The sequence below is a fragment of the Protopterus annectens genome, chromosome 1.part0 (genome assembly GCF_019279795.1).
Source record: "Protopterus annectens isolate FY-2018-M chromosome 1.part0, PAN1.0, whole genome shotgun sequence".
NCBI lineage: Eukaryota > Metazoa > Chordata > Ceratodontiformes > Protopteridae > Protopterus > Protopterus annectens.
Window position 1 is genome coordinate 1,383,760,956 of NC_056725.1, and position 26,170 is coordinate 1,383,787,125.

Sequence of the window (26,170 nt, forward strand, 5' to 3'; positions counted from 1 at the left end):
GGCCTGATGCATTTTCTTTGAATGTGGGTTTCAATGCTGGTTCAGTGAATGTGAGTTTCAAAGGTAGAGAAGTTTTAATGCTACGTCTGTTTTCGTTGTAAGACTATTGCTTTGTTTAGCAAATGTCTATCAGTTTTATGCTATAAAATGTGAAATAAAAGTTGTAAATTAAATCCAAATATCTGTAATCACTGTAGAGGTAAAGAGTAAAACAGTATGCACAACAGTGTTTATGGCAACTGGGGAGAAATAGCCAAGTAATGGGACACTGGTATAGCTGCACATGTGTGTGTGTGGGGGGGGCTGCATGGGGGTTGCTGAGTGGGGGGGGGCTCTGGGTTTGCACCTCCCTGCAAAAACTCCTGCAGGCTCCCTTGCTACAAGCATACTATATAGCTAAAAGTCAACTGAGTGAAAATGGACTAGTAGCCAATACATCAAAAATCTAGGCAAATATTAGCAAGAATAGTGAAAGAGAACTTTCAGTTTCCCACTAACAGTGCTTAAACTTTACTCATACAATTGTCAAATATCAAAACAAGCAATGTTCTAAATGGAACCCCACAAACCCAGTCAAAATTCACTTCCTGTTCCTTCTCAAGTTAAACTTGAGTTTATCACATTATCAGAGGTAGTCATAAGATAACTGCATCACCAAGAGCAGTGGGCAATTATTTTTGTATTTGGTCTCCCTCAAGACAGCCTTTCTTCTTCCTCTAAATTAGTAAACAGCAATTTCAGCTTATAGATTGTTGGAGGTTTATTGTTCTTTCAGTGTCTCATAATAGTTTTCTTTTTACTACAAAAAGAACTATCCACTTTAGCTTCCCCATACTGTCCTGATGTCTATTGTCCCCATCCACTCCTAATAAATATGTGAGCATTGTTAGGGGTTTTTTTCCCAATCAAGGCTTTGATAAAGTCTACTAAATCTTGTTTAAATTGGTGGTGATTTAGGCAATCCCAGCAAATATGTTTCCAGATTTCTCTCTTTCCAAGTACTGCATCTTCAGCAAAAATCCTCTAAATTAGCACACATCTGCACCTCTTCAGCATCTCTCAGTCTCTACAGTGTGTCTTCTATAACTTCCTCCAAGGTCCCTTCCCACATATTCTTTATCTTAACCATATCGTCCCAATAATCCTCTAATAATGCTCTCTGTAAACTAGCAATTATTCCTCAGCCTATGCTAACCGTGCCCCTGAATTGTAGAAACCAAATAATTGCTGGCCAGTCTTCTTGCCTCTTCATATGCAATAAAGGCTGACTCACTGCTCCTTTTAAGGCTTAGTATGCCAATTATCCCCTGAGGTACCAGTTGAGTTCAAAAATGAGAACTCATTTACCATTTCCTCAAAAAGATCCATATTTATGCTCAATATTCTTGACGTATCCTTATTAACTTTACATCCCAAGACCATCCAAGATCTTTTAGAATACCAACATCTCTGCTAATGTCTTCCTTGGGGTTTCAGTCAGGGTTATATAGTATCTGCATGTAGGGCTATTTTTGATTTTAGCATCCTACAGTGATAAAACTGAACTCCTGACCTGCTCAGTTTTGAAGGTAAAGGTTCTCTGTAAAAAGCAAACAAAAAAGGCGAGAGAGGGCAACCCTATGTTGTCACCTTAGCAAGGTCAAACTCCTCTGACAATGCTCCTAGGACATTTACCATGGCTACTGTCCCTTCATATAACACCTGCAACAAGGAAACAAAGGAAGTAGAAAATCTGACATTTGCTACTACCTGTAACAAACAGACCATTCAACTCCATCAAATATGTTTTCAGCATCTAATGAAACAATAATCAAGGGGTCTGTTTTCTCATTTTCGTCTTGGAATGACATTAATACTCTAATAATATTGTCAAATGTTTTCCTACACTCTACAAAACCACACTGGTCTTTGTGTATTATTTTTGCTGCCATTGAGACTACTTGACTCACTAATATAATAATTAACACTTCATAATCACGATTTAAACTTGAAATGGATTGGCAGGAGGTCACTTACAAGGGATCCCCACACTCCTTCTGAATAACTACCACTACAGGCTACTTCCACAACTGCAGAATAATTCTTGAAGTTTTAATAAGGTTAAATATCCTACACCAGATTGGTAGTAATTCTGCCTACCTCACTTTCCAAACTTCAATAGGCAGCCCATTACTTCCTGGGGACTTTCCTACTTCTTGATTAGCAATTGCTTCTTTTATCTCTGCTACAGAAATCTCCTGTTTCAGCAGATCTATCTGTTTATCTGTGAGCCCTCAAGGACAACATTATCCAGAAGATTGTTTGTGTACCCCTGTATAGCTATGTCTTGGTAGCTTCCTGTATAAAAATACTCATATTATTGCCTAAATCTTTGTAGAACAAGTGCCTGTTCCCTCAAATCTCATGATCATCCCCCCTTAGTAAGAGCACTGGCCATTCAATCTTTTGTTGCCTAATTCTAGTAGCCAAGGCTTTCAAAAGCACCAGGCTATTTGAGCAGGACAACTCCGTAACTGCAGCTATGTGTGCCTGTATTGTGTTGTCCCCCTTCTTTTGAAATTATTTCCAAAAATTACATAACCTCAACTCTTCCCCAACATGAAGCATACCTCTACTGAGTTGAAAACTATGTATTTCTCGCAACATATTATGTAATTCAATCCTAAACTTTTTTCTATGCTCCATCATCTCCATTTGTAGCCTCTCCTTCAAAACCAGTTTTCTTTTACCCCAGACTTCCACTGTCTGACCTCATTCAAGCCTCAACATATTTAAAGCCCACTCCTTGTCCCAATATTTATAAAATAAGTTGTCCATCCTGAAGTTGGAAAGTGGTGATGTAAATTTACTGGTGCATTAATACTGAGTCGGAGCTAGTGCTAAGTGGAACACGATCTGAGGGTGTTAGTGAGCTGATCTGAGAGCACAAAAAGTGCTTTGCATGTTCTAGGTTGTTCATTATTTTGTCTAAATGCTCACTGTTTCCACTTGGAACTGTACAATGTATATCCCCTTTTCTGATTTGGACAACCTAAGCACCATACATCAATAAGACCCCTTGTTTAAAGAAAGAGTGACGGTTTTTCCCCACTCGAGTTTACCTACATATTTGTTTGTCATCTCTCCTCACTTCTAACCATGAAAAAGCCAAGTTCCAGTCTCCTGCTACTATTTGGCAACCCTCTTTTTATTTATTTTTTATTTAACATTTGTTAAACAGGAAAGTCCACCTTGGAACAAAGCCAATTTTCAGCAGAGGCCCAGGAAGAAACACTCCAGACGCACATCTTTGTAACGTGGGTGGAAAAAGGAGCACCTGGAGGAAACCCACACAAATGCAGGGAGGACATACAGACTCTGCATAGAAGCCACTCCATCTGAGAATCTCTTGTTATGAGGCGACAATGCTACTGCTGCACCACTGCACCGTCCTGTGCTCTTAATAAAAAATAAATCTAATACAATGTCTAATTTATCTTGCCTTTCACAGTATATAACTCAAGGCCAATGTTAACATTTACAACACACTAGTCCCTTTCAATTTGCTAATTATCCTTCCTTATCCTGGAAAATCTCCATTTCTTCTACTGGGATGGTCTTATCCAGAAAGACAGCAACTCCCTTTTCTACTCTCCACTGCTGACAGAATGCATAATCTATAATAAATTCTTGTCACTTTTTCACGTTCCTGAATGCTCAGGTGTATTTCTTGAAGGAATGTAAGTTTTGATCCAAGACCTCCAAGTCTATTTAAGACCCTGTCCCGCTTGACTGGATTTGGGAGTTTGTCAATATCAAGGTGCAGGTACTCTCAATAAAATATTTTCTACAACTGATAAGGATTTGGGAGTTTATTAACATTCCAAGTTACACATGGCAGTTTGAAGTCCCTAAGGGTAGATGCCATCTTGGAATTCTACTTTTAATTATGCTGACTGTTAACCTAAATTGGAGACACATCACCACTTTACTCATCTCCCTAATACAATTAATTTCCTCTCTGTGATACAAATTCTAATGCCAATCTTAATACTAAATAAAAACAACAAATTATTACAAAACTATATACAGAAATAATGCAATCTGCTTCCAAGATGTTGGGGAGGGAGCCCCAAATCAGCACAGACAATGCCTCTTATCCACCACTATGTAGGTGCTATCTGTAAGAAATTTGGAGACATGTATTTCCCCCTTCCCTATAGTCACTATTCTTTCTGTTTCTACAGACACACACACACACACACACACACACACACACACACACACACACACACACACACATTACTATACTCAACATAGTGTCACACAAAAAAATAACCACTAGAAATCAGTCTCCTGCCTCTGGGCTATCCTCAAATCGCATTAATCATGCCAAAGTGTGCTAATAGGAAGAGTATCATTATCCCAACTGCATTATTCTAATATCTGGTTCCCCCTTGCAGTTTAATAACACTTCTGTGTTACCACTTCTAAAATACTTATCAGGGGTTAGGAATGGGGCAGTGACAGATATAAGGCTCTATTGCCTTGTGCAACCTGATACACATATTAGTCATCCCAAACCTCCTTTTGCATAAAGCAAGTCAGCTGAGCAGAATCCAAAGAACCCTTCATTTAGCTTATACTCTACACTTTACTACCCCATATAGCCTCTCTCCACCTGTTTGATAAAGCACATATACTTTCCAAAGCAATTCTCAGCTAATGAGAACACCATCTTGCAATATTCTAAGCCTGCTGGGGGATTGCAAATTTAGCTCCAGACTATCACAACCCACTCATATTAGGTCCATTTGAGTTGAATGTGGTACATTTCATCCTCCCCTCTCTCCACGTATACTAACTCACATGAGCACAACTTGGTCACTTGGAATATAATCTCTTAAATATACAGTAAGGAGTATATGCCTTACTATGTCACATTACTTTTTTCAACTAATCAATGCAGTGTGCATACTGCACTGTTCACATTTGTTAGAAGAACTATCTTGCATATTTAGCAACTTGCTAGGAGATCATGAATTAAACTCATAGTCTCTGCATGCCTCACATTTTAGTACCTGTCAAATTAAGTGTGAAATGGTACTTCTACTTCTCTCTTTATGCATCTTAATTTTCTTGCACATGCTCTACCACTCAGCGTTGTTCTCATCAATCAATCATCAAACATAATTTCACTTCAAATCATTAGAATTCCCACCATTTAAATTGTAAACTGCTTATATGTGGGGGAAACCCATTTTGGAAAAGTAAAAATAAGTATAAAACTTTAATCAAACACTACATTTGAGCCTCAACATCTTGAAGAATGCAGTTTACATTCCTTCCATACACATCACTACAGGTATATCTATATTACCTTCAAAATGTCAGTAACAAACATAAGCAGACTTATGCCTAATACAGTCATAGACGATCATGGAGCTCTGAACATGTATTTTGCATTCACATATACCCATTTTCCCTATTAGATCTGGTATTCAGAAATATCACAAAAAACACTATGTCCATACAAATAAAAGTGAAACATGATTCTTGAGTCATTATGCTGAAGATACATCTCTCCTGCACTGTTGTTCCTGCAGTACAGCAGCCCATTTTCTTAGTACAGTGTAATTTTTGAATAACGTTAATAACTCCTTTGAGGGTCCAGCAGATCCAGATGCTGCAAACGTTTATTCTTCTGCTGAAGGATCCTGGTTTTGAGATGAATTTGGCTGACACAGTTCAAGTTATGCTTCCCACTCCAATCCAGTTAGTGCCACCTCTAGGATTGTGTACTGTTTTGGAGTGGTTTCAAAAAATATCTCGATGGTTGCAGGATATAACAGCTAATGTCTTAGAACCTTTAGCTTGTGCACTGGACTGGAACAAAACCTGCTTTCTTCCATGAGTACAGCCTGAATAATCCTGTGCCACATTAAACTAATAGTCCCGCATAAGAAAGGTGTATGCCACTCTTCTATATTTATGCCAACATCTGTTCTTGAGGTCATAACTCTATAAATGCACTACTATGGTCCATGGGATTTAGCAAAGGATTATTGACAAAGCTCAAGAAGTCTTGTGGGCTCATTCTATCTTAATTTGTTCTTCAGGAATTGTAGTTCATTCAGTGAGTTCCTGCATTATAAAAGTCTTGTAATCCCTGGTTTGGTTTTGATGTTTTCTACTATCCCAGAAAACTGCACATTCTGTCTCCTTGCTCTCCCCTCATGATCAATGAGTATTACATCCACTGACTCCATTTTAGCCTCTGCTGCTATGAACTTTAAATTCTGAACCATACCTGAGTGTTGATTCACTGCTTTTATTTCACCATGGAGTTGCTTTTCTCTCTTGTGTAATCTTGAAATCTTACATTCAATTTTATGACCATCACGAACACATCTCAGAGAATGACTTTGGTTGGGCATCAAGCACACTCGTACCACAGCACTGGCCATAACTGCAGGGTCATCATTCTGTGGCAAACACTTTTTTTACATTTTGAGCAGGTAACTACAATTCAGTTCATAGGCTATTATTCTCTCCCTGCATTCATACCCCACAATAAAATGTCTACCTGCGTTTAGCTGGTAGCATTTCAACTGGATCAAAAGACTGGTAAAATCACTTAATTTTATCCATGGGTGGGTTAGGGATCAGAAACACAGCTTACTTTGGTCCACACCATACCTTAAGTCTCCCCCATAGCTCTCATCTTAAGCATTTCTGCATATCCCCTATTGATTTTTATCAAGACTTGTTGACTGAGCTATTTCTTGTGCCATTAATCTTTTTCTCTGAGCAGACCCTTAGGCGGCTACATGGTTTAATGGTCTCCCAGTGTCTTATGTAATATTTCCCCTTTGGCTTTACTTTCTCTTGTTTTCCTGCCCCAGGGCAACATAGACTGATGCCTTTAGTGAAGTTCTTGAATTATTTTTTTCAGACTTAAATTAGAGAAACTGTCACTTTTCCTGATTTAAATGAACCAGCAGGAATAAACTGCAGATAGTGCTGCTAACATCACTGTTATTTAACAGAACTCCCTCCCAATGTGGTATCCCAGTTTTTGAAAAATAAAAGATTAAAACCTTCAGCATATAGTTCTAAAATAGTTATTTCATTTATAAAAAAACACTGCAATTTCTACAGCTGGGCTGAGTTAATTTAGTTATCCATTTTTTTAATTTTAAGGTAATAAAACATAGTTTAAAAATGCAAAAATAATAGTACCACATCTCTGTATTAGTTTAATGCAAACTAATTTGTTAGTAAAATTAATATATTAATGACAGAACTACCTCAAATTAACCAAATCAAAATGAACACAGTCTGAACCCAGAAATGAGACACCCATCTACTAATTAGCATTCCATCTCCCTTCCCGTCCTTCCACACAATACCAGGTAATTGCAATTCCTTTCATAGGCTATTAATTATTTACCATACCCAATGGACACTGTTGTTTAAGTACAACTGGTATTAGCGCCTAAGTAAGGTCAGTTTCCTGTCACTTGCCATAATATCAATATTTAAATATCTGAATGCTAACAATTTGTATATTTGTAAATACTTCATGCCAATTATTTTATTAAATGTGTACCATACAAATCTGCACGTGAAATAATTTAGTTTCTGTGGCCCAAACTATTCCATACTGTAATTTACCCTGTATTATCTTTAACTGCTTCCTCTGCACTAAATCATTATCTGTTGTTCTTTGCTGATGTTAAGATTATGTTTACCATACAGCTTGCATTGTGGCAGAAAAGGGTCTTGTACCAGCCCACATACTAGGTTACCAAATTAAAATAAATACATAAAAGATAAGGCAAGCACACATATTCTAAGCAGGTGGAATGGTTTTCTCTGCAGAAATGCTTTTATTTAAGAAAATTACTTACAGGAGAAAATACAGTTCTGTAAGTTGAACTTACCATAACAGTAGATTTTCAAATGATGACTGCTGCAGTAGCCTTACCTATAGGAGTTATATCGTGCCAAGGATATTAACAGCCAGCCAGCTACCAAAGCTTCAGGCCACCTTCCATGTGCCCGAACTGTCAAGCAACTACAGCTGAGCTAACTAAAAGACAAGTTTGGGTGCAAAACCCTTCTATGCTTTCCTGCCAATTGATAGAGGGAGGCTGAGCCCTGAGGGGACATTGCTAGGAGCAAAAAAAAACAAAAACAAATGTACACATCCTGGCATAAAAAAACACACTAAAACAATCGGGGTGGAGGAAGGGAGCTGTTACTGCAGCAGTGATCATTTAAACATCTACTGTTACAGTTTGTTCAACTTACACAACTGTACTATGTTCATCATACTGATGACAGCTGTAGTAGCCTTAGCTATATGGACAGATTACCATACCTAACTACATTTGGGAGGTGGAAGGAAAAGAGTCCAGGAACCCCTGGAGAATGGTCCTATCAAAGCTTGATCTGGATCTAGATAAGAAATCAACCTTATAGTGCTTTCTAAAACTATGAATAGAGGACCAAGTAGCATCTTCTATAATACTTCTAGAATCCAACCCTTTCCAAAAAGCCATAGATGAAGCCAAGGTCTTAGGCAGAGTGGGCCTTGACCGTGACTGGCATAGATTTATTATGGTGAGTACAACAAATAGTAGTAGCCTTAGACAACTATTTCTAAATAGTCTGTTTTGACACACATTGTCCATTCTTCTTACCTTCAAAAGAAATAAAGAACTGATCCAAACATGCAAAAGATTTATTTCTGTCAAGACAGTACCTGAGTTGTCTGTGGACATCAAAGGTATGGAGTATCCTTTCTCCCTCCATTTTTTAGGTTCAGGAAAGAAAACTGGGAGATGGATAGTTTGGTTTAAAGTAAACTCGAGTCCATTTCAGACATAAAAGAAGGATTAGTTCGCAAAGAAACCTTGTCTATACAGAAATTAAGATAGTGTTGACTCACCATAAGCGTGCAACTCAGATACCCTTCTTGGAGAGGTCAAAGCCACACTAGCTGGTTCAAATGGAGCAAGTGTTAACTTCTTTAACACAAAATTAAGATCCCGGGGAGGCCACAAGTTTTCTTGGATGCCTCTTATGAAAACCCCCTTTCAAGAAAATTTTGACATGTGACTGCGTTGAAAGAGGAGGATCCATGGGGCAGGCATGCTGAAATAGCTGATAAATAAATCTTGATAGAGGAATAAGAAAAATTAAAATATAGTAACTCACACACATATTGTAAAACCAGACAACAACTACCCCTGAATGGGTGCTGTTTATGTTGTTGGTACCAACTAGAAAACCTTTTCCATTTGCTAATACATGATTTTCTAGTAACAGTCTTTCTTGCCCCCATTAGCATGTGATGCACATCCTCAGTAAACAGGTGCCTAAAAGGAATTAAGACCTCATAATCAAGGTGGCCAAATGAAGATTATTGATGTTGAGGTGTATCAAATACTGCTGTTCCTGTGTGAATAGATCCAGTCTATGAGGAAGCTTGTGTTAATTATCACTGGCCATTTCCAAAAGAGGGGAGAACCACGGTTGCCTCGACCTGAAGGGAATCACCACAGTGATCTTCTGGGATTCCTTCTGAATCTTCAGAATTAGACAGGATATTAGTGGAAAGGTTTGAAAAGCATACAGGAACATTCCTGTCCAAAGAAAAGAAAAGCCATCTGTCCTCCAGGCCTTCTTGCTTGGAGTTCTGGAACAGAATCTTGCTAGTTAATCATTCAAAGAAGAGGCAAAGAGTTATACTTGAGGAACTCCTCACAGAAAGAGCAAATATGGAAGACCCCATGCTCTAGTTTCCATTAGTGAAGGTCTTCCCTGGTCCTGCTCAGCGCGTCTATATTATGACGTCTAAATGTCAAAACAGCGAATGCTCTTACATCGACAGAATAACCGAAGCTCCTAAACCTCGACCAGCCAGAACAGTGATTTTGTTCCCCTTGGGAAAAAAAATTGCTGGGCCAACAAAAAAAAACAAATCTACACACAAAATAAAGTGGGGGGCTTCAACCCCTACACCCCCGAGGTGGGGTGTGCCTCCTATTACCCTACCTACTTAAATATACCAACTCCAAGATCGCACTACAGTGGAGAAAACAGCAAAGTCCCGACAGTGGCCCAGGGATTTTTTTTCCTTGGGAAAAAAATCGCTGTTCTGGCCATTCGTGGTTTAGGAGCTTTAGTTATTCTGTGTCGATGTAAAAGCATTCACTCTTTTGATGTTTCAACGGTGTAATATAGACCCCTGCTCAGCTTGTCTGCCACACAATTTTGCTCTGATGGAATGTAGGATACCTGTAGAGTGAGAGTGTACTGTTAAGCTGTATCCCAAACTAACATGGCTAGTCTACGAAGTGGCTATGACCTGCTTCCTCCTTGCTTGCTGAAGCACCACATGACTGTAGTACTGTCTGTAACCACATGAAGAGGTCCTGGAGACCAAAGATGGCTCAGAGAGCTGAGTGCTTTGATCAGGGAAAGTATCTCCTTGATATTTACGTGCTTGCATCTGTCCTTGGCATCCCACACTCCCTGCACTTTTTTCTCTACTGAAGCTGCTCCCCAAGCAAAATCTGACTTGTCTGTGGTGACTGACTGCTTTTGTGCAGGGAAGGAGAAGGGGAAGATCTGGATTTAAGGATACCTGTTATCTCCACCGAAAGATATCTCTTCTGAAAAAAAAAACAGCACCGGGATCTGTAAAGATAAGGTGTGTTGATGCTGGAGCCAAAGATTTCAGATACTACTGCATCTTTCTCATATGGAGTCTTGTCAGGGGTATCATGAGAATCATAGATGCCATGAGATGCAAAATCCTGAGATATTCCCTCACAGTGACCAAAGTCTGAGTGGAAAAACCTTAGAAATAGATTTAAATAGACATCTATTTTCCTGTGGAAGAAAATCTTTTTGAACTGAGGTGTCTAGTTGACATCCCAGAAACACAATCGTGTAAGGGAGTCAAGAAAGACCTTTTAATGTTCTCTTGGAAGACCAGCTTGTGTAAGAGATCTCTCAACCAAGAGAGAGATTCCTGATACTTTAAAAAAGACTCTGTACATACAAGCAAGCAATCTAAATAAGGAAAAATGTGGATACCCTGTATCCTGCAATGAGATATAATGGGAGACAGACACTATGCGAACACTCTTGGTGCAGTAGATCATCCGCAGAGTAAAGCAGAGAAATGTTAATGTGATCGAGATACACAAAACCTTAAGAAACATCTGAAGTGTGAATAAATAAGTGATGTGATGAAAAGCATCTTTTAAGTCTAGTGTTACCAGGAAACTTGAAGGAGAAAGAAGAGGTAACAGGTTGTGAAGTGACATCATTTTGAATTTGGTCACTATCACAAACAGGATTTGAAAAGAAAGATCGAGAACTGATCTCTAAGCATTTTCTTTCTTTGGCACAAGGAACATCCTTGAATAAAAAGGTTTCTCCACCTGGGAAGGAGGAACTGGTTCTTTCACTCCTTGGGACAGCATGTGATGAACAGGTGGAAACAAAAGAGTCTGATCTGAAGAATGAAGAATAAACCCCTGGAAAGGAGGAATTTCCTCCCATGCCATCTGCAACTCTGATGAATGATTTTTAGAACCCATTTGTCTGAAACTGTTTCCAAAGACAAAAATGGAGATTCAGACTTTCTTGAACAAAAATAAAAGGAGCCAGAGTGGGCAGGGACTGCAGGGTCTCTTGAACAGTCATTGAGAATTGTTGAACTGTCCTTGGTTTTGGGAAATTTTAGGCTTCTTCTTAGAATACCCCTTGCCATTTCTTCTTAAATGTATGTTTGACAAAATTTTGTTGAGACTGTTTAATCTGTTTTTTTTTGCCAAAATTGGATAAGGAAATAGAAAATCCCTTGAGCAATTTGGAAAAGGGAGGCTGAAAAATCTTGGAGATTCCTGGATCAGCTTGCCTCTTTCATCACACTTTTTGATCACCTCTGCAGCAGAGATGCCAAACACTAACCCCGGGATTCATGAAGCTTGCGCCAGGCGCAGGCGTAGCGTAGACGGTATAATGCCAAATATGGCCGCCGAGCGATTCAGGTACGATCGAATTCCACGTGCACTACCGGCATACGCCAGATCTGCGCAGCTCCCAGCGTAGGCATGCAAATCACCCCATGTGCCGTACTACAGCATGCAAATGAAGGTACATAGTGATTCATGAAGTGGCGTAGGCGTAGCGTAAGCCTACAGAAATGTAAACCAAAAAAAAAAAAAAAACGGTTTACATGTTGACAAACAGAACATCATAGCCACGGAAGCGGACCCGACTCATGTATAACAAAGTTAACATATGCCAATCGCTAAATATACAGCTAATGGCATAAGAAAAGATGCACAACACATACAAAATAACATTTAATGTCATGGCCACAGTAACGCAAAGGACAACCATAGGGCATGTGTGCGCAAATGGGAACACAAGGAAAATATATACAAATGTCATAAAATAGCAATGTAACAAAAATCATGATTTCACCATAATAGTCAATGGTATGCATGCTACATCATAACCAAGCTGTAAGGGTTGCTAAGGGCCTGTGACATCGTTTGGCATGGTAACTATGAATTAGTAGTCAATGCCATGCAAATGAGGCAAGTAATAGTGAATCGCAAACATCCCGCCGGCCTAAGGATGTACAATACAGCGCAGCGCTACAACACCGAGGAGTGGTCTGTAGGAATACATGACATCGGCAGTGGGGTGTGCCACTGCAGCTTTAAGCACATTGGAGCAATGCAAATCCGGGCTGCCCATTGCTAAGCAAAGCCACAGGACAGGGGCGTGGATGTAGGTATAGCTTTGCTCAGCTGAGACTGACACACTTCTCCACCTGCACACACAGTAAAATGGATGGCACACACACACGACCACCTGAAAATTGTAATGTATAGGTGGCCTACTGTGTGAATCCTACATAGGCAGCCCTCAACTATTGCACACACAACAGCTATTGGAACAAGGAAAGTCAACACCTGAACAGTAAACAAAGCTAACAGCATATGTTGATACTGTATGTATAGGTGCCTAGGTACATTGGTAGATACATGCCCGATTGTCAGAGGGTATGCAGCAGCCTAGGCAAAATGTGTTTACTATTGCCACCCCATCGGTCAACCAACTGTCCCTCTGTGGAGCAGAGCCAATATCCGGATCCACGTGTGTAACCACTGTTCCCCACCTACTCTGCATGGATTCCCCGGTGTGTTAATGAGGGCCTCCATATAATGTAAGTAGGGATGTAATGCCAAAGCATAGGGAGTACCCATGACAGGTATCCGCCACCCCAGCATTCTCCAGTTATGGTTGTGTCAAGGTGTAGAACATGACAGTGTGCGGCTCACTCTGACATAGATTCCCAATGCTGGAGCACATCCATTAAACATCACTTGGGCATACCATGAAGTGGTATCATCCATATGTAAACAAACTGAGTTACACATTTGACCGCAGTATGGAGGAACAGCCGTAGTACAGTCCACATACAAAACGCCATTAACACCTGTACAAACAACAGATAACCAAGTGGTAAAGCCACTGACTGTGTCGTGTATGTACCCGGTTCCACGTCATGCAAGGTCCGTAATGTAATCCCGATGGCACGAATAAAGGATGTTGGATGTAGGTCATTAAAGCACATGTAAGCACATGTTAGCGGGTTAATGTGGCAGCAAGTGACAGTAAGCGTTGTTTAAACAGGACTACACGGATATGCGCAAAACAGGTTTAAGCTTTGCAGAATTCCGCGCAGATCACAGTCATGGATGCCCAGAACAGGTGAAACCAGCATTATTCAGTCATGTACTAACAGTAAATGGAAGCACGGATGAAGTAGGCGAACACAGCTGAAGGCAAAATCTCTGAAAGTACGTGTGGAGAAAAAACAAGTCAGAACTCAAAAAGCAAAATGTAAATCCAGTAGATACTCTTTATCCCTTTAGAAACGAGTAAGCACTTTCACCAGATGGCTTCATCAGACTCAATGAACAAGTAACAAAGCAACAGGTTTAAATGCAAGAAAAGGCAGAAATAAAATCAATAAAACAATTAAGTGAAAGATCAATTAAGTAAAATCAGTCAGCACTTCAAGTTTAAAAGCAACCAAACTCAGATTGAGTTCCTACAAGATCCACTCAAGATATGCGAACTGTAGTCACAATTCTGTAACCACTTACTACTGCTCAAGTATAAAAAGAAAGCGAAGAAGACAAATCAAGATTCAGCATAAGTAGCATGTCATAAAAAACATAAGCACTCAAAAATGTATAAAATCTATGACTATATAAACATTAACCTAATATGCTAAAAACAAATTCTAGTATATACTACAAGTAATGCAAGTAATGCATCTATAAAACATTCAAAAACATTTAGAGTATGACAATAAATGCATAGATCTTTTCATAACTGATATAATAAACAAATAATGTAATAAATCATCTGCATTTTCTAAGCTTCCTCATTCTCAAAAACGGCTTCACAGAGACAGTGGTATTGAGGCCAGGTGTGGTATCTGATCTAAGCCTCAAAATCCATATATTCTCCCTACTCTGGTGAAAGCGCTTACTCGTTTCTACAGGAATAAAGAGTATCTACTGGATTTACATTTTGCTTTTTGAGTTCTGACTTGGTTTTTCTCCACACGTACTTTCAGAGATTTTGCCTTCAGCTGTGTTCGCCTACTTCATCCGTGCTTCCATTTATTATTTTATCTTGTGTTTGGAGGGCGTTCACTCTGCTACACCATTTTATACTTTTTGACTCATGTACTAACAGTGCCTGCTCTGAGAGGTAAAACGACCACTGGCAGGAGTAGAACACGCAACCATGTACACACTCACCCACCACCAAGCTACCCGAGATGTACCAACAGCAGGTGTGTATTGTGACAAGTTAGAACACAAAAGTGCGGGGTTCAGCAAACAGAATACACCACCATGTACACAACGAAAGGTGTGTACAATCTCTCTCCTTCGCCCTGTCTATCTATATATATATATATATATATATATATATATATATATATATAAAATAAGGACAGAAAGGGTGATAGACAGATGTATGTTGATATATACGGAAATACATATATCTGCGAATATAAAGACAGGTTAACGACATGTACACAACCATGGAGGTACAAATGAATAGGATACTGCCAACTACCGAATGCTTTACATACCGACACACGTAATCATGAGGCTGAAAGACCGAGAGATCACAGTACCTGAATAGTATAACCGGGAGCAATATTATCACGATGTCAAGGGACATGTAGTTATCGCTGCCAGTGCTGCGGTCCAGGTAGGTACTGTGTATAAGTGTGGTTCCGATTGCTGTAGTGACTGTAAGTTCGTGTTGAGAGTGCATTGTGTGTTTTCGTGGGACTGTAATGTGTGTGTGTGTGTGTGTGTGTGTGTGTGTGTGTGTGTGTGTGTGTGTGTGTGTGTGTTTGCATCATGGGTCTGTTTGTGCAAACTCGGAGGTAGATTATTACAGTAGTTGTGGTCATATCCGGCCTTAAGCATATGGTTACCACCTGTTCCACTTCGAGAGGGACAGTCCCTCTTTGGGCAGTTGTGTCCTGACAACAAATATTAAAAAGGGCAAATGTACCGTGATTGTAGGACATAGTGATGTCCGATATATGAAGTAATAGTTGCATGAAATAGTTATGTCCGTCTCTCAAATACGTAAATTGTACAAGAAACATAATAAGCAGCTAAAGTGCTACAAGAATAAAAGGTTCAATGTAGGGCAAAAGTAAGTTCTATCCTTTGTACTGACAGTGTTTGTGTAGGCCTCTAAACCCTGATGTGTGCCCAGCAAATGTCCCAATATGGCCAATTGAAAAGGTGGTAACCCAGGACAAAGAGTAGGAGTCACCAACACAACAGCAATGAGTGCAAATACTTGTGACAGAAATACACAAGACAGCTTTCATGTAGCAACAGTTCAGTACATATCGATGCATTTGGGAGGGGTTGAAGGATCAACATCACCTGCATGCTATGTAGGAACCAATTAAGAATGGTTTAATGACTAAGCCTGCAATAACCATAGTATTAGTCTACTACATGACAGGTCTTCAATTAGGGAAGGGGCCCCTGCACACATATGGAATATGTATAAATGCAGTCCCCACAAACCTTTATCTGCTATGTACACCCACCTACATCTGCCCCACAGCCGAAACAATTGCAATACAGACTGTAATAACATCACAAACATCCACTCACTCAATGACATCTGCAGAAGTGTTAACATACCTTGTGAGAGACACACTTGTAATGGCACCATGTGAAATCGTTGCTGTTGTACAATGGAACAGACGCCGATGTTACAGGTTTCATTTGCAATAGTCTTGTAACAGACGGTTGAGATAACAGCTACATTCACATGTAGAACTATTTACTGTAGCCGTCACACACAATCCACGGGGGACATGATTTCAAAGTATCTGGGTCTCTCCATATAGCTGTTGCAATTCATCACAATACAATACATCCAGACCGTCCCCATCGAAGGTAGGGCAAAAGAACAACGCCCAAGTGGAATATTCAATTATACACAACTGTTGCCGTGTAATTGGCCAATGGAGTAGCTGCACAGCTGATGTGCATGTAATAATTTACTCCAGAACACCAATTGGTGGTAGGATACCACATGTTACAGGTATCCACGTATAAAACGATGGCTTGCCATACATTCAAACCGTATGCTCATACCATTGAATCGTTTAAAGAGGAAAGGTGTAACACAGATAGTATTGTATACTCGGGCCACTAAGAAGGTATGTAGAACACTCAGTATGTTAGTGTATGTAGTGCCTGTTCTGTATAAATGAAAGTGTACGCAATGCAGACAGTGGTAAAAGGTATTATGTAGTGATGTCTTGTTGAGCATACTAATGCCTGAAGAAATTGTGTGAACTGCTGTGGGCCACAAGGTAAACACCCCAGACACCACAAGGGATGCTACATAAGGGATTTAAACATAACAATTGCACTCCAGCCGCTGTTGGTGGTAGGGTATATCCAACAAGTATGTGCCATAACAGGGGATAGCGTATGTTGATATACAGTAACAGTAGGCATATGTATGGGTGTATAATGAGAATAACATGCCTAAAGTGGTCCCTCTGTGCAATTATGCTTTGCATCATGGGATATGGTTTCAAACATGTGTAAAGTACAGTATTGTAGGTAGATAAGTCAAATATTTTAAATAGCATGACTGGTATATTATGCAAACATAAGGTATGTGTATTGGACTGTACAATACACATTAACAGGATACATATGTCTTGCAGTCACCAGACAGTGTAACAGCATGATAGCTAATTGAAATGGAAGAGCTACTCAATTATCCATGCACAAAGGACATGTAATAGCGTCATAGATTCACAGTTAGGTACTATGCTGTCAAGCCAAGTCCATTTGTAAGCCCTAATACAGTGTTGTCACTGGGTGCACCTCCCTAGGTTACTGTCCTGTGCCTTTGAACAGCACAGCCATTTGTTTCCTGCACCTGTGTACAGTACAGCCACTGCAGTAATCCCTGGCATACGTCTGTCCCCATCCACCCATCGAGGTACCTCATGAAGAGTGCTAGTGAGGGTCCCTGTCTGATGTACATAGGAATCATGTTCCAAAGCATGGTGAGTGTCTATTTCAGGAATGTATCCCTCTAGCACGTGCTACTCATCATAGCGTTTAGGTACATATCCCAGAGCATGTCGCTCTTAGTGGCCTTTGCTTATGTGGAGCATATCCATCAATATTGGTGTGTACATGGGCCTTGTATGTTCAGCAGAGGTCACCTCCGAGTATGCAAATGACTATAGTTGGGGTTCCAGTAGTTGTGCTGCATACGTCATCCTTTGGAGGTGAGTAATACTGTTGGTGTGTTAATGTTGTGGTATTTAAAGCCATTGCTGTCCCATAAGGTACACCCCAAAGGGGGTGTTGTACCCCTGAATGTGTTTCATAAGTCAGGAGTATAGACGTACAATGGCAGGCTTTGTTCCGGCTACAAACCAGTACAGGTTATGGTGGCCATGTAGGAGGATATCCACGCCCTCTTGGCAATAGGTTATCAAAGGAGTGGCTGCTATCTATGTGTGTAGTACGATCCCTTATAATGTCTCATGTATGTAGTGGACCACCACGTATGTGATAGTCACAGGGTGATTGTTGTAATCCAAAGGGTATGTCTATGCACCATCTGCCATGCTGCTTGAGGCCATGTTACAGACGGCAGGTATCCGTCACAGTGATATCCGTATGGAGGGTGTGTATATTAGCTGGTGAATCAATCATGGCCCCTAGTCTGCAGTCATCTGGAAATCTATTCAGGGAAAGTCTGTCTGTGCTGGAATGTACATCAGGGAAGTACATAATGAACATGAGGGTCCCTGTGACTGAGGACTGGGGTATGCCAATTGTAACTGATGTACAGTAGGAACTGTGGTATGCTACCCCCACCGTGTGTGTCCTGTCCGTGAGCCACTGTACATAACATCCCAGGATGTATGGGTCGCTGTGCAGGTGGATGTGTATAGTGACAATACCAAAATGGTGAACGGTGTTGAAAGCCAATGAGAGGACAAGGTAGGCGTGTGGACCCCCTTACCATCATCTATGACCTTGGTAACTATCTTGCAGGACTCCACCAGGTTTAGGAGCCATGTTGTGGATCTAACAAATCCAACCTGGGTGGTATCAAAGGTGTGTAGGCCAACAATGTCTCTGTGAAGGACTTCCATGATGATGTTCTCAATAGCCTAGCAGAACAGTATAGTCAGGTCTATAGGGCAATAGTTCCTCTGGTCCATTGTGGCGCCACCTCTGTGGAGTGTGATAACTGTTGCTGTGCGCCAGTCAGGGTCCACAATGCCTGATACAAGGCTACTAGTGAATCTGGTGCCCAAGTCATTCTGAGGTTTGTGTAAAATGCAGCCTGGGATGTAGGATGGTCACATGGAGTGTGTGTTCCAGGCTTTAGAGAGAGCAGGTCTGAAAGGCGTAGTTGTGACCGCAGGTACTCTGCATTGATCCTGTATAGATGTGGGCCCATGAGGGTGTGAGAGGGGTGTAAAGTTAGATGCCAGGTTGTTGCCAATATTAGTCGGTTCTGTAATGTGTCTGCCTAACCATTGTATGTCAGAGCAGATGTGGGTATTGCCATCGAGAGTAGTGACATACCTCCATAATGCTTAGTGGTAGTCCTTTGAATGTGTCGCAGTAATGTTGATGTAGCTAGTGTTGGTGGATGTAAGAAGGGATCCCAGAATCCAAATGAGGCTGACTAGGGAGCTACCCCACCCCTGGAGTGCACCCTACTTTGTAACTGTCTCCTCCTGTCGTGCAGTATGTCCATGGCAGTGGACCCCCAGAGGGGTGTCCGTTATGTGGTGGGTACTGTCATGGCTCTGTGTGGGATAGCATGATCCATGCAGTTGTGTAAGTGCTAATGAAGTGCAGTTGAGAATGTTTCTGCGTTTGTAACTATATTGTCCATCTGCATGGGTGTCATGGCGTTTACTACTCCTGCCATACAAAGCGTGAAGTTGGCTCTGTAGAAATATTGTACTGTGTTTTCTGTGAACGGTGTGGTGCCGTGATGTGGATAACAAGGGTGATTAGCATACGTTCGGAACTGACCAATGAGGGGATACCCCAGGTGTGTTACACCAGTCACACATGTTGGTAATGTCCAGGTCTACGATATTGTTGGCCTTGGTGGTGGTGTGTATATGCTGACCCAGCCGAATAGAGTTTATCAACCCACGATGGTGTTGGCCTAATGTGTCGGTACATGAGTAGGTATCACAGTTAGGTGTGTGATAGTGTCACTGTCACATCAGTAGTTCCTGTGTGAATCCTACTTTCCAGTACACCAAGAAATGAGGGATGTTAACCCATAGCAAGCTACAATTTGTACAGCAGTTCTGGCCACAGTTAGTTGCACTTGGATTGCCTCTGATGCATCGTGCTAAGCCACCAGCATGGAGGTGTGTACATCCCGGTGACATATGGACACACCTCTGCCATGGGTGTTGTGGTCCTGGTTACATGACTGAAAGGTGTGGTCTGTGTAATAGCCTATCAGTGCAGGGGTGTTCTCCGTAGTCTAGAAGCAGGTCACGGTCACTGCAGAGACATCAAAGTGGTCTATTATAAGGAGTGCCTCAGATGAGTGCGTGTGAGATGGAGATGTCAAGCATTGAGTAACAATACCCTCAGGTTTTGCTTGCTTGTACTTGTTCAGGTGGTAAATATGTGTCTGAAATGTGTCTAAAACAGGCAGTATAGGAGCAGCAAGAGCTTGAGATGTTAACCATAATCCCAGGGCCGACAGGTGCAGGCCATCTGTGGCAAAGCATTGAGGTTTGTTGACCATGTCAGTCAAAGCAGACAGATACTGGATACCCTTGGAATGACACCAGACACATAGGCAACTGTTGACGTGAATAATTCCGTTGTTCCACTGTGTCATCAGTCAGGACTAATGCAGAATGCTTCTCAGGGCTAGGGCGATACCTGCCTGGGCTACAAGATCGGAGATCTATTGCATGTCCCTGTACATGTAGTCCAGGAAGTTACATCTCAGGGCATTCACACTAACGTGGAGAATGACAGCCATATTGTACCTGTTGAGGAGTGACCTGAGTGCATAGGTCACGTTGTGGATCCTGTTACCTGACAGCCAGATGTCAGTGACTATCACCTTGTGTGGCCTGCTGAGTGGGACTTCAGTGTGACCGCCTACAGAGTCACCTATGACTAGTGTGTTGTGTATGTTATAACACCCTACTAGCTGTGGATGACGGGCACACATGAGTCTGTGGCCTATAAGCAATTGGTGTTGTGTTTGGTGATGGGGGCTGCCTCTGTTGCCTACATAGAGTAGTATGGTGAGGCTCCGCAAATGTTGTACTCTTACTATGTGTGGCCTGTGGTAGTGGAGATCTACTGAGACTATGTGATGAGTGGTGTGTGCTGCAAATGTTTAACATCCCCACATGATTGTCAGGGTAAGTCTGTGTTGGAGAGAGCATTACCTCCAGCATGGCTACATATGTGCATCTCCCACAGGCTGTAGTGTCGTATGTTAGGATGTGAGCATTGACTGCGTACATGAGCCAATTGCTATATTGCCACATGTTGCCCACAGTCATCATATAGACAGGCAATAACACTGGTAATTGACAATTGGACATGCCTATCTAGTCAACCAGTACTCACAAGATATATGAGGTAAGTGTGTACAACAGCTGTTGTACTGCAAGCATGCTGGAAATGTAAGGACAAACAGTATTTACCCATAGGAAATGAGTAGGTTTGAGTGATAAAGTAATTAGTAGCTCATGAAGTGTGTACATGTTCTGAACAAGTGCTGAGCATGCATAAGCAATACAGATAGGGTGTCGGGTAATTTCAACTCACTGCCCCCCCCAATAGGTACACAATCACATATCCATGAACACGGCAGAGCCCCTGAAACCATAACTATGATGGTACAAGGTACACTCTGGCTGCATGTGACCTGTCCAAATCCCTGGTCATAGAATACACATATGGCAAAACAGTTGGCTCTACACATACACTGCCATGTAAAACATAGGTTCATGGCAGTCTGTGAAAATACGGAATGGATCACACTAACAGTCATCACAACCCACAAAGTGGAGACACCACTCATAATGGGAGGCACAGCACTATCACCCTGCTGAGTATGGTCTGAAAGCCTATGAACCTTAATCAACATAGATGTTGTTAGCAGTACAGCTGTAGATTACAGTGCTGATGTATACACACCGCAAAGCATACCTGTGACAGGTCAGAGGACATCATCACACATACTGTGTTCCACCTACACTCAATATACTACATGTACCATCATATGTCACAGGAGTGTTCTAGCAGTGGCCTGTTCACAAAAGCAACACTACAAAAGGTGTCCGAGTGACATGTGCATAGCACACCAGTGGCAGCTACAGTAAACTGGGTTAATATGTTGTACTCCCCTGTCATTGTAGCCCATACCACACAGACAAATAGGTGTCATCTGTATATGTGAGAATGTGAATGGCCATGACCTAGGAGCAATAGCTGACTCAGTGTTGTGGATAACATACAGCATGGGCTTTGTGGGTGAGGTGCGTGACATATGTGCACAATCTGACAGCAGCTTACTGCATTGTCACCGCTATGTTAATAACTGTGTACCCATTAACTACCACCTCAGCAGCGGTCAACATTATGGACACTGTGTGTAAGGGATAGTGCTGTGCAGTTTACCTCCCTGAGCTAGTGACATCACCAGGGCTATTAGGTAGTCATAAGAGGCAACCTAAGTCATGACAGGGTGCCATCCATGAGCATGGAGATCATTGGACAGCCATACTCAGCACTCATGTGACCAATATTGGATCACATATCACCTTTAAGGGGTATTGGCCATGCTGGGATGGGTGTCACCAGCCTTCACAATCCTCATCTCCACTATGCAGCATGCTGCCGACCCTGCATAAAGACATGTGCAACACTGTGATGTTGGACATGCTACACTTACATATCCTGATCTGAAAAACATTTGTCATGGACAGCCACCATCCTAGTTCAAGGGTCGCCACATGCCGGACAGATCCCTGTGCCATACATGTGGCATACACCTGCCATACCATGCAACCCTGTCCAGCAAAGCTGTACATGTCATCTCTGTCATACATGGTGCGATGACCGCATGGTAGATTCTTCAGTGACTGTCTGGATCAGTAATGTGGCACTGATTCACCTGTCGCTGGGAACATGGCTGTCGGATACAGCTAGAAAGCCTGACATCCTATGGCCATACATGGCCCAGGGCATACAGGATACTACATGATCCTGGCCATACATGCTATAGTTGATAACCATCCCTGCGAATACCATCCAGATAGCCACTGTCCCATGTGTATCACATGTGCAACAGCGGCGATACGTGGCAGGATGTTGAACTGTTGTACAGTGCCGTGTAGATGTATGTGGCAAAACACATGCTTGTAAAGGTTTCCGTGCGCATGTCTGCATTGTCACTGCCCATGTCCGTGAAGGCAGTGTATGTGATGATTTGTGACATATACACAGCATCAACATCAACAGCATTCATGTACACACATCCAGGCATGTGCTGATAGGTAGGAACACCAGTACAGGCAAACAGACATGGCCACATCACGACAGTATTCACATGGAGTATGAGCAATGTAATGAGGTGACACACATATATGGTGATAATATCCAATACCCATTGGGTGTTACATGTGTGTGAAACAAACATGTCAGTCGTGTGAGTGTCATGATGATTTGCAAAGACAACTGTTCATAAGTACTAAATGTAATACACATGAATGTGCATCTGTGTCTCTGTGCATCTCTGAGATGCTGTGACCTGTCTCCATCATTATGTCTTACAGATAATGCCTCGATCACGACTGCCGGCATATAGCCGCATGGAGGATGATGCACTCATACCATACCTCCATGACAACTATGAGGAACTGTTCAGCCATTTGCCACAGCATGGCCAGCAGCATGATGACCTGTGGCAGGAACTTCGCAGGAGGGTCAATGATGTGGGTGGCCATAACCGCACCTACCAGCAGGTGCGCAGACATTGCACGGACCTGATCCGACATGCTAAACAGCGTGCCAATGCAATCGCCAGGGAAAAAGGTAGAACAGGTGGTGGGCCACAAACCCAGCCCCCACTCACACCTACCGAGGAGCTACTGGCCAGTCTGGGGACCCCATCAGAACAGCATCCACAAACTCTAGCTGCCATCATGGAGGTGGGTGTCTTCCAACCACAGAGCCTGGAATTGCCTAGTAAGTCACTATTGCACATAGAAATATTATATCCCATGTAGTTGCATGTGTCACTGTAAACTATGAAATGTAACATCATATGCAAGGTATGTTTACACACATGCCGCATACTATAGTATGCTACCCTGTGTATGCACACATGTGCATACTCCGTAGGATATGCTATTGTACTGGTGAATGTGTTAACATGCAAAGTGCACCCTGTAGATGTCATACAGTCATGGATAATGATCTAACCGCTGTGTCACCCCTATACAGGTACCTCTGGCGTGCCGCAGAGACAGCAGTTCATTGCAGGTGAGACAGTTATCAGTATCAGGCATGTGAATGGACAGATCTATTCACCATGTGGCCACTTAACCCATGTACACATAATGTATGGTCCAGTCACAATATACAGGTCGCAGCATTCATCAGTCACACTGGCTACCCATGTGTAATATCTAAAAACAAAATGAAACAACAACATGACCTCACAGTAACTCTCATTGATAGATGTGTGGATAGCTGTCCATACAACGATGGAGGCGTTGCTCAATGTATGAATATGTACTATACATCATAACAACACATGTTGGGTACGCAAACAGTACTACACAGTGAGCTGGGGTATGGGCAGCCCACATGATCCACCATTGTGGAATGTGCCCCTGCAATGAGTGCAGACATTGTGATGTGCCAGCTGACATGTCCCAGACATGTAGTGGTCTGGCTGCAACATTGTCACACTATCCAATAAAACATACCCCACATACCAAACATACAACTCTTTGTCTGTATAACCCTGTGGACACTGGAGTATCTGACATCTGTGGGTGTATGTCATATGGGACAACACAGACAGGTGACATAGATGGCCATCACAGACCTCTGGCCAACACATGTTCACATATGACCATGGAGGATGGCCAGAGACATGTAGTAACACACAATAGATGTGATGTGTATGTGTGTACACCCTGTTGCACATTGTGTACACACGGTCCATCTATAGCCTTTGTTGAATGGTTATATAGTAGATGTGGAACACTGGACATCCTAACAGCCTGTGCACAGCTTGTGGAGGCGTCACTTAATTTCACCACATACGGTGTGTTGCACATTATGACTGTTTCACAGCATGAAAGTTGTCACCTGTACAGCTTCCACATACATACACAGACACCACATCAGGGCAGAGATGCCGTACAGTTCCCTTGCTGCTGTCGGACATCACTGTCAGCCGTGCACCTCGTGTGTGTGGTACATACATGTCATGTGCAACATGGTGTATTGAGCAGTCTGCCATGTGTGGACACGGTTGACAGGCAGCTAAGACATGTTAGCAGTTGTGGAGGGCTGTCATCGGTATGTTGTCCGGTGACCTGTCACACATGACACAGCATGGTTAGTGTGTATACACCTCAGCGATGTGGGTCACAATCCACAGTATGTATGTATTGTGTATGCACGCAGTCATGGCTATGCACTGTATGTATATTCCACACTGTATATCAATGGAGACGCCTCAGGATTCCATGCAATGGCACAGTGTCTGTACTTCACACTGTATAGCAATATAGACGGCTCATACCACCCTCAATGGTCATACACATCTGCTAAAAGTGCATTCGATCTGTAGGGCACACAGTCAACACTGCAATGTGACACCATTACACCGCTGTACATGCACCATTGTGTCAAATATGTATGTATGTCACTGCACACATCAGCAGATTACATGTCATACTACATGTTAATGTCAAGGACATATGCCTCACATCAGCCATGTGTACTGTTAACCTGTGCTGGTCCACATGGTGTATCACAGGGATGCATGCTTACTACCATGATTGTGTGAAATGCATGGCTTCTGCTATGACACATGCTTGCTGTTGTGTGCAACCCAGGGATGTAATCTAACTAACACTGTTAATGTCTGAGATGCATGCCATCTGCTATATCACATGCATGCTGCATGCCTTCTGTCATATCACATGCATGGTTGTCTGTGTGTGTGTGTCTGTGCATGTGTGTGTGTGTGTGTGTGTGTGTGTGTGTGTGTGTGTGTGTGTGTGTGTGTGTGTGTGTGTGTGTGTGTGTGTGCGTCTCCAATGTAATGTAGAGTCTTTGTTTGCCTTCACAGGTGATGTAGGTGCATTGCCCTCCTGCGGTCCATCTGATGTTAGTGTCCCCACAGACTCTAGCAGTGAAGAACATATGCTTGAGGTACAGGCAGGGTTGTCAGGGGTTGAATCTGTGCCTGTGGTTGCCATCCCACCTATATCCCCGTCTTCCCTGCACAC

At 42.0% G+C, this 26,170-nt stretch overlaps 1 protein-coding gene across 2 annotated transcripts in view; it reads right to left on the bottom strand.

Annotated features, from left to right (window-relative positions):
• Positions 1-26,170, bottom strand: part of RRAGD (Ras related GTP binding D) — an 865,206-nt gene that overhangs the window by 568,052 nt on the left and 270,984 nt on the right. The window lies entirely within an intron of this gene.